Genomic DNA, 11,384 nt, shown 5'->3' with positions numbered 1-11,384 from the left:
TTCCTTTTCCCGTTCCATATGCCCCTCTCCTCTTCATCGATGCCATCAACGTCGTTATTGATGAAATACTCAATCAGGATCTCAACAGATCAGCCCACCTATTGACCTCTTTCAGTAGAAAACTGTGCAAAGCTGAATCTGGCTACCCTACTTTCAAGTGCGAATCGCTAGCGGTGCATTTGGCTTTCCGTCACTTTCATCACTTCTTAGAAGGTAGAGCGGTTATCATTCTCACAAACCGCATGTTTCTGATGAACGCCTTCACTTGAGAGTCCGATGCCTAGTTCGCCCATCAACGCCGACATCACTCTATCGTGAATAAATACAATTTTACCTTTAAACACATCTCTGGTAAAATGAATCCTATTGCTGGTGCCCTGTTAAGAAACAAATTGGCCGCCAATCACCTGGAATTAGATTACAATGCCTTGGAAGAAGCCCAAAGAAAAGATTCAGAATACAAAACATATCGGGCACCCTGCACATCCCTCCATTGCAAAGACATTCCCCTTGACGACTCCAATGCCTCTCTCCTCAGTGATGTCATAACTAGTATACCAAAGCTATGGATACCTGCTCTTATATGGCATCAGGTGTTTGATTTCATTCATTGTCTTTCACGTCCCTCGCTTTATTCTGAGACTAGAAAAGTACATTGGCACACAGAAACTGGAGTGAGATGTTGTCCTCAACCTTAGCATCTTTTTGCATACATTCCCGTCGATGCGGTAGGTCTCCTACCCACATCACAGAGACATCATTACCTGATTGCTGTCATTGACCGTTCTACTCGTTGGCCTCATGTGCATCTACATTACACTCAGGTTGGATATCCAGTTTTGGTATCCCTGAGCATATTACCTCAGACAGAGGTACCACTTTCACATCTTAAATTTAGACATAATTAGTGAGTACGTTGGTCATCACCCTAGAGCAGGTAACTGTCTACAACCCTGCTGCCAACGGAATGGTTGAACATTTTTATCCCACCTGCAAAGCAGCTTTGATCTTCTTATGTAATGACTTCAACTGGTTTGCTACTGAGACTAAGAACAACAGCTCAAGATGCCCTGGAGGTCTAGACAGAAGAAATGGTTTATGGCGATCCATTGGTCCCTCCTGCCATATTTATTCTCTCTACAATCTCCACCGATAATCTCCAGTATCTCTGTTGTATTATAAAAAATTTATTCAATGCTGCCAGACTTTCAAGCCTCTATCAAAGCAACAGAAGACAACAGATATGTACTTAGCAACACATATTTTCCTGAGCAACGACGTTAGCAAGGCATCATTAATACCCCCACACATGTGCCCTTTCCCCGTGATTCATAGTACACCGAAGGCTTTCTTATTTAACATTCATGTCAAAGATGACTGGGTCTCTATTGATTGCCTAAAACCTGCATATATCCTGCCAGATAATCGACATACAGTACACCTATCTTGAGCATGGTTCCTTACTTCACATGCATGTCCTTTTACTGATGGAGCCATGCACTGCACGTGTTTCATACACACTCGTACACTGTAATGGGTTTTCCTTGTTTTTCTTACCACTTGCTCTTCCTTCCACTAATAAACCAACCCTTCGTTATTCAAAGTCCCAGGTAAGAATTCCACAGCACTACCCTTGATGTCTGAATGAAATGTTTTATGGTTCCTGTCTCCTTTAGTACCTTATTCTAGGATGAATTACTTAATAATCTGAACGTAAATTGTACATTATCTATTTTAATTATATCTGCTTAAATCAAAGTATTTGTCCTTTAGAATTTTTAAGGTTTGCTAAGAACAGCCTACCCATATTTATTTTCATTCAGCTATTGCATATGCCAAACAGTTAGGTTTAATCTGCAGGTATATTCTAATGGAGACACAAGATTACTTCAAGTATCACTTGGACACCCTTTAATACCTCTGCTTATGTAGGGAAATTAATCCTGATTTTCGGATTCAAAAGATAGCAGGGGCATAGGTGTCCAACGCATCTGCTTTTACTTGCCGAGTTTAAAACTGCACAGTTGATCTTCACTCCTGGTTGAGATGAGGGCGATTCCCCTCATTTACTTTAGTAACTTCTTAGCGCCATGAGGTAGTTTGGGAGTCGTTAGCCCATATCCCTGGTCCTAGGTGACCACCAATGATATCATTCTGCATTCTAAGGACCAAAGAACCCTTTAAAACTACGAAATGGCCGCTCAAGGGTTACCCATTTGACGTCCAAGTCACTGGGATGGAACCTAATGACTACTTAACAACCAGAAACTTTGTTCTCTGGAGCTTCAAAACTATTAAGCATTATTGTAATTCTTTATATCTGGCTATATATGATATGATGTGCGTACAGTAGTTTTTGTAACCTTAATGGAACTTTGTGTGATATTTAATTTTTTTTCGGTAACATTAGCGGTCATTTGTTGCCAAATGTCATTTGCGTTAAAATTGAATTTTCTGTCAATTAAATGGTCATTTGGTGCCAAAAGTTAATCTAGTTTTATTTTATGGAATAATCAAGTTTTCCATTTGTTTTTGTAAGTTAATCAAATTATATTTCACTGTACTTTTTGAGCAACGCAAGTCATGTAAATTTTGTGAATAATGGCATATATTTATATATTTTACTAAATTATATTATGTCTGAATTTATTTATTTTTAATACCCCCTTGAAATAATTAAATAAACTCTTTTTAGTTGTTTCATTGACTCATTTGAATATATTCCTCAGAGGAAATTAAAAAAAATCACATTCTTATCACTATATTGTTGTATTTTGTTTTAAGTATACGATTACAAGCGTCTCTTACATTTTCCTGTGTTGCTAAGGTGAACAATCCCCATCTTACAGTGAGGCTGCAGGTAGGTTTATTCCCTATACTGAGGTTATTGTTTACCACTGTCAGTCGTGGTGCACTATTCTGCACTACATATAGCGCTTGATTCCCTATACTGAGGTTATTGTTTACCACTGTCAGTCGTGGTGCACTATTCTGTACTACATGTAGCGCTTGAACAACGAGGTTATATTGGTACTGACAAAGAAAATTTAGAACAGTCCTCTTAATGTGTCATCGATTGCAAACTGTATCACTATAGTTTTCTAACCCATTACTACTCCAATAACCCATGTTAGGATCAGTATATCTGGTACGAGGGTTGAGGGGTCCTTCTGGAATTACTTCCCACAAATGAATTCACTTACCACACTGACTGAACCTCTGTTGTGATGAATAAATAGACCTGAACCCCCAATGAGGTCTCTCTCTCTCTCTCTCTCTCTCTCTCTCTCTCTCTCTCTCTCTCTCTCTCTCTCTCTCTCTCTCTCTCTCTCTTCACAAAATTAATTTCTGAAGTTAATGAAACAAATTACCAAGCAGTTTTCTTTACACTTCTCTATATATCTGTTAGAGTTTTCTTTATTTCTCTCTTAGTTTAAAAAAAAGTTAATAATTGTTTTTTTTTTGTTTTTTTGCCAAATTTTCTGTGCATTTACATTTTTCCTAATTAAGCACGAGGACAAAAAACTGAATCTGATGAAAAGACAAGTTATATAAGATGAAATTTATTTTGTCTTAGAAGCTTCAATTAATGGAATACGAGTCTCCTAGTATAATTTGATAGACTGACTGACTTTTTTATCTTCTATTCATCAATTTGACAATTCATCCTATAATCTCAATGGTCATTTCATCATCCAAATTCTGCCTATTAACTTTACAAAACAATTTCCCTACGACGAGTTCAGAGGATGAAGAACAAAGAAATCACGTTGAGGTTTCTTCTCTAATTAACCTCATCTTGTCCGGAGTAGGTGATATTAAAGAAGGTCTTAAGGTAAGCTAGAAAGTTTTGATAAGCAACTGAATCCTCGTTACGATAATCCGGTATTTTTGTTGGGTGGGAAGGACCATGAAATCTCAATATGCAATTTAAGGTACCAAAATTATCTCTTGCCCCTTCCCATGCTACTATATTCTATGGAATCACTCATAATATCAGCCAAGTAAATATTTTTCTCATCCTTTTCCTTCCTAAATTACCCATCGGATCCTTTGCTATTCAGCTCTGTAAAAAAAAAAAAAAATGTGTAATTCTCAGCATTAGCCTTCCTGGATTTCCTAAAATAATTAAGTAATCTATAAAAAAGGTTTATCTCACGAAATTTTTCATTAGTTTCCCATTAACTCAGCCACCATTTAACCCAGGAAAATGGTATTGTTAGTTATTTTTCTTCCTGTGTTCCTCTAAGCTTTTGCCATTTAATCCGGGAAAAAGATCTTTCTTATCATCTTCCTTCTCTCGTTTACTGCTGATACATTTAAAATTCACCAGATGAAAAAGATTCTTCTCATTATTTAGTTCCACAGTAATTTACCATTTAACGCATGCAACAATCTTTCTCATTTCAGCCCTGAGCGAGTTTCCTTTGAAATCCTTTGACATTAACCCAGGACAAAAAGTTTTATTCCCTTTGTCATTACAAGGTTTTCCAAATACAAGGAAAAAAATCTTTCTAATCATTGTGAATCCTGGGCATCCTATTAAATCCCTTGCCATTTCACACAGGAAACAAATAATTTTCATGTTTGTCCTTTCCTTTTTTTATCCAATCATTTGCCTTTAAACCAAGGAAAAGGTTATTTTTCGTCTTTGTTAGTGCTTAATTATTATGTCATTCAACTGATGTTGATTTTCTTATAATTATTATTCCTGAGTTTCCCATTAAACCTCCTCTTTGTCCTTCTAGAGTTTCCCACTAAATCTTTGTCTATTTAACCCAAGGACATTGTATTCAACTCTCTTTTCCTTTCCTTTTCCCATATAATTATTTGCATTTTAACCCAAGAAAAAGATTCTCATTTCCCAGTAAGTCATTTGCCATTTAACCAATGAAAAAGACTCTTTCATATATGGTCCTCTTGAGTATCCCATTAAATCTTATATTCTTTAGACCAGAAAAAAAGTTCTTGGTTATCCATTTCCTTTCAGAGTTTCCATTAAATCAGTTATTAATTTATTACATGAAAAACATACTTAATATCCTTGTCCTTTCCTTTCCCTATCAATTCGTTTTGCCATTTAACCAGGGAAAGGGATCTTTTCATTATAACTCTTTCTTAGCATTTCATTAAATCATTTGATCGTTAAATCATGAAAGGAACTCTCTTATAACTGTCCTTCCTGAGTTTCCCATGAAATAGTTTTCCATTTGATTCTAGAAAAAATCTCTCTCATCCTTGTCCTTGGCGAGTTTTCCATAAAACCCTTTGAACAAGAAAAGATATCTTTCTTGTCCTTGTACTTTTTTTTTTAATTACATCCTTTTTTATTTACTCCAGGAAAAATAATGATCCTTTTTGCTACGTACTTCGTGAAATTCCAATTAAATCATTTCTGACTTGACTCATGAATTGTTTTCATCTCACTCTTATTCTAGTATCACATTGTACCCTTCAATCATCCTACACCTTCCTGATTTTTTCATCACATGCCTTTCACTTTAACACAAAAGATTATATCTTGTCCAAGACCTTCTTGTGATTTCCATAAAAAAATTTACCATTTATTGCGTACTTTAATTCCACTTCTCTTTACTAAGCTTTCCAAATCATTTGTCATTTGACCCATGAAAAATATCTTTCTTGAATTTCCCAATATGTGGTTTGCCATTTAACCCAGTAAAGATCGGAATTCCTTTCTTTGCTCACTTGACATTTGTATTCGATCTTTTATCAGTCATGAAAGATTTTCGCCCATATCTTTACTGAATTTCAAACTAGATTCTTTTCTCTTCATCCTGGGGAAAAATATTCATCAAAGCTGACCCTTCTGAGTATCATATTGAAAAAACGAATGAATTTCTTTGACTTTTTGTCCAGAATATTTGCACTGGTCTGCAGAATTAACTTGGATTGTCCCTTTCTATTACAATAAGTGATAAACCGTGACTGGCCTTTAATGATATTTGCCACGACCCTTTGAATCCCAGTTAAAGAATAGATCCTGCCCTACACTTAAACTTAGCACCACTCGGCAAAAAGAAAAGAGAAAAAAAAAAAGTACCACATCTACATTTTTAAGTAATCAAACTTTGGTTTTAAGCATTAATGGTTGAAGTAACATATATTTAAAAGATTTTTTAAAAACAAAACACTACATTTCAAGTAATTAATCCTATTTTAATAGACTGATTAACGTTAATATAGTTACTATATCTATACTTGCCACAGCACATCAATCTTTGAAAATTTTACAAATATAGTTTTATAGCCTATGACCTTGTTGCTTTAATTTCTGCCTTGATTGAAGATTTCTAGTAATCACTACGACATTAACAAATAAAACATCAAATCCCCATTAAAGAATGAGACGATGACTTGAACCTGGAAAAGAGGCGCATAATTGCTTCGTTGCATCAGAGCCATAACAATGTGTCCTCTTCTAAAGTCTTGTGCAACAGTTGCAAAGGCACAATGGCTTTTGATTAACAAGGCAAAGTAATTACCTCCCAAGATAACCTTATTTATTGGCCAAAATCGTTATTTTCAAAATAAAACGACAAAGACGGAGACATCAATCTATGCTGAAGAAATGTTTTAATTCCTTCATTTTGCAACATTTCGAGTATTGTTCTCATGGTTGGTCTTCAGCTGTTGAATTTCCACTCAATTTATTGGACTAGAACTTGCTGTTTATTCTATAATTTGTTCCAGTTCTTGATAGTAATCTCTGACAGTGTTGTTTGTCTATGGTATTATGCATAGGGCATAAGATTTGAACAATTCTAACCACCATCTTCCATCTTCCTAATCAATACCACCCAGCACGCAATACTTGATTAGCAGTTCATTCTAACAGTCATGCCTTCTTCATCATACGTCCCAATACTATACAATATTGTTGTCAAGGGATAAATGGGCAGATAATTAAATACTGTATAGAAAAAAGAAAATGGTAAAGAATAGCCATATAGATAAAATATAATTTTCAACGTAATATGCATCATATCTTAGTATTTATATAGTTAGGTCAAAATGCAATTAATAATTATATCAATCACCGAGCTTCTTTTGGAAAAAATAGCTAATAAATATCTGGCACTTTTATGAATTACTTTTTTTTTAGTTTAGCTTACGTTAACAAGCTTACTCTGTTTGCTTTTTATATCTTACATAACGGATTCCTTTTTAAATTGACCATATTGATATGTCAAGGCAGATAAGTAATTCTCTTTCTACTAATATTCATAAAGGAAATGTATATTTGAGAGAGAGAGAGAGAGAGAGAGAGAGAGAGAGAGAGAGAGAGAGAGAGAGAGAGAGAGAGAGAGAGAGCCTTACTTACCTTACCTTATTTCATGTTTGGGTTCCCCCAGGTCCCTCAGTGTGAGGCACCTCGTATATCCACCAAAAAGTTGCTAATGTATCTTCCGGTGTATTTTGTATCTTCCAGTCTTGGATGGTCTAGGATGCATCTTAGGTATTTATCGAGCTTATACTTAATCACATCTACGCTCACTCCAGATATGTTTCTTGATGAGCTGGCAGCACATTAAATAGTCGTTGCATTATCGATGCTGGTGCGTAGTGGATTAATGTCCTGTGCTCCTTCCTTAGTTTTCCTGGTATATTTTTTTGGCACTAGTAATCTAACTCGGCTTTCTCTTTCTGATATTTTTAGCTCAATGATGTTTTCAATAATTCCTTCTATTTGTTTCCATGCTTGTATTATCATGTAGCATTCTCTTCCCCTTTCTAGACTGTATTGTTTTAAAAATTGCAGTCTTTCCCAGTAGTCAAGCTCCTTACCTTCTTCTATTCTAGCAGCATAAGACCTTTGTACACTCTCAATTTGTGCAATATCCTTTTGGTAGTGTGGGTACCATATCACATTGTAGTACCCGAGTGTACTACGTACATAAGTTTTGTAAAGCATAACCATGTGTTCAGCATTTCATGTTTTAAAGTGTCTGAATAACATTCCCATTTTTGCTTTACATTTAGCCGACAGTGTTGCTATTTGGTCGTTGCATAACATATTCCTATTTAACATCACACCAAGGTCTTTAATTGCTTCCTTGTTTGTGATTGTCTCGTTATTAGGTCCCTTGTATGCATATACCATTCCTTCTCTGTTTCCATAATTTATTGATTCAAATTTATCAGAGTTAAATACCATCCTATTTATCTCCACCCATTCATATATTTTGTTTAGATCTCTTTGTAGTGAGTTCCTATTTTCATCACAAGTAATTTCTCTACTTATTCTTGTGTCATCGGCGAAACTTCTCACTAAAGAGTTTTTAACATCGCAGTCTATGTCTGAGATCATAACAACAAACAGCAGTGCAGCTAATACTGTACCTTGTGGCACGCCAGATATTACCTGAGCTTCATCTGATTTCTCGTCATTTGCAACCACTATCTGTTTTCTGTTTTACGGGAATTTTTTTACCCATTTTCCTATCTTTCAATCAATATTATGCTTTCTCAGTGTTTTCTCTAATATATTATGGTCTACCTTGTTAAAGGCTTTTGTAAAATCTAGATAGATCACATCTGTGTCTTTTTCATCTATCATATTTTTTTATATGTTTTCATAGTGTGCTATCAGTTGTGTTTGTGTACTTTTTCCGGGCACAAAACCGTGTTGACCTATATTAAACAAATTTTTTAACCAAATGATTCATTATTTTATTTTGTATTACCTCTCATACACTTTCATAATATGTGATGTTAGATTAACAGGTCTATAATTGCTTGTCTCTAGTCTTTGAAAATAGAGGTTATATAAGCTAATTTATGTTTAACATATATCTAGCTCATATCTACACCTTATGTTAGCAGTAGTACAAGCGACTTCGCGATAGTATGTGCAGTTTTTTTTTAACAAAATCGCTGGAACTCCATCTTGTCCGGCTGCCGATCCATTTTTAATTTCGCTTATAGCCTTGACAATATCTGTTTCATTAATAACTATATCCATTAGATATTCAACATTTTCTTCTCTCATTTCTGTTTCATTATTCTCATTCGCAATTCTTGGCGTGAACTCACTCTTATATTTTTCTGCTAATATGTTGCATATTTCCTTTTTTTCATTCGTTAACCGTCCTTCAATTCATATAGGGCCTATTTCTAATCTCCCTTTATTCATCTTTTTTGCATAGGAGTAAAGTACTTTGGGTTTTTTTTTTTTATATTTTGAAGTGTCCTTTCTTCTAAGTCCCTTTTTTCATTTTCTTTCGATTGTATAATCTTTTGTTCTGCATTTTCTATCTTACATTTTATTTCCATCATTTTCCACACATTTTTTTTTTTTTTTTGCAAGATTTTTCTTCCCCTTTCTAATTTTCTGAAATAAGATCCTTCTGTCTCTTGGTATGCATGTCTTTTGTTTATTTTTTTTTTTTTCGGTTCATTTTTTTCAACAATCTTTTCCAGTGTTTTGTACAGTATGTCCGTATTTACCTGTATATCATCACTCAAGAATAAATTTTCCATTCTTTGTTCAGTTCTTCATTTATTTCTGACCATTTTATATTCTTACTATAAAAATTATATTTTCCATATCCTTCCCAACGTTTTGTACTTTGATTAATTCTGCAATCACTTGCTTGGGAATGGACTGTTGATTCTATGACATTGTGGTCTGAAATTCCCGTGTTATACACTATTATTTCTTTAACATAATTCACCTCATTCACAAATACTAGATCTAGGACATTTTCCTTTCTTGTTGGAATGTGGTTTATTTGTTGCATATTATGTTCTAATAGCATATCTTGAAGCTTTTCAAATTGCCTCTTATCTTTTGTGCTACTATTACTCTCTTTTTTATATGTATATATACAACCACTGTCTTCTATCCGTTTTTTCCAATCCACGAAAGGAAAGTTAAAATCTCCGGATAGGAGTATATTCCAATCTCTATGGTTTCTACATATATCATCTATTTTTTTTCTATTATTATGTCAAACTCCTTAGTATTTGGGGGTTTGTAAACTACAATATTCACTACTTTTTTCAAATTCAAATTTTACCGCAATCATTTCACATTCTGTGTTGCTGTATTATTCACAGACTTTTCCTTGATTCATGTATCTTCCATATATTGCGGTTCCCCCTTGATTCCTATTTGTTCTGTCTGATCTATATGTTTGGAAACCCTTTATCTGGTCATCACCGCCAGTCATTTGGGAATACCATGTTTCACTTATATTTAATATATCTATTTTTTCAATTTGGGTTAGTTCTTCTGAGAACTCTGATTTCCTTTTAGAGTTACTCGTGTTTAACCCTGTGCATTTATCACTATTATGGTTTGTGTTTCATCCCCATTACTTAATATTGGTACTATGGATTTTCCCATGCTTCCTTCCTGTTCTGATATGATGTTCTTTTCTTAATTTCCAGCAATTCTGTCACTAAAAAATCCAACTTTTCTATTATATTTGCTCTTTCGTCTTCATATTTATTTTTGTGTATACCTGCAATTATCCTCATATCTACACCAACCCCTGGCATTATAGATGCATTCTTTGTAGTTGGGCTCTAAATGTGCATATTTGGGTTGAAAGGCATCATATCTTGGGGCCTTTTGTGCAAAGTGCGGTATATACTCGGCTTGCTTTTTTGTTTCTTTATTTGTTTCATTTTTGCTTTAATTTTTCTTTTCTGTTTGCTGAGTTTTCTTACTTTCATTCATGGTTGCAGGATGCATATATCAACATTTTTTGTTGAATTTGCATCCTTTTCCTTCATTTAGGTTTTTGCATATTTTTGGATGGAGATCTCTGCATTCGTCTCCATATCATTCTAAATAAGCATATTTACCATATATTTCATAATTATGGCATATCTTTGGATGCTTGTAGTAGCATCTTTTGCCAAATCTGCAATTCCCTCTTTTCAGCAAATAGCAGACTATATCTTTCTTTTCTGTTTTTTCTTGTTCTTGCTATTCCCTAAAAGTATGTAGGTCCGGGTAGAGTCCCTTGGGTCTATTATTTGTTTCTATCTGATAATTTATTTCTTCGTAAGTATGTTGTTGGATGGCGTCATAAGTTATAGCAATGATTTCCTCTGCATCCTTACACATTTCCTGTTCATTTTTCTCTTCTTCTTCTTCTTCTTCTTCTTCTTCTTCTTCTTCTTCAACTATTTGCAGATTTATTCTCGACTTAATTATATTTTCTATCCAGACTAAGCATATTGAGCAAAATACCTTTGTGTCTCTATTTTTTATTTTTTGCTGTATCTCAGCACATGTAGGGTGTGTTGGAACATGACAGGCATCGCATTTTCTAATCAGTTGTTGAGGATTATTAATGGAATACCATATCTTACATATATTGCACCATTATGGCATTCTTTTTCCTAAT

This window comes from Palaemon carinicauda, chromosome 17, assembly GCF_036898095.1.
Source record: "Palaemon carinicauda isolate YSFRI2023 chromosome 17, ASM3689809v2, whole genome shotgun sequence".
Taxonomy (NCBI): Eukaryota; Metazoa; Arthropoda; class Malacostraca; order Decapoda; family Palaemonidae; genus Palaemon; species Palaemon carinicauda.
The sequence above is the reverse complement of the archived record's forward strand: the minus strand, read 5'-3'. Positions refer to the sequence as shown.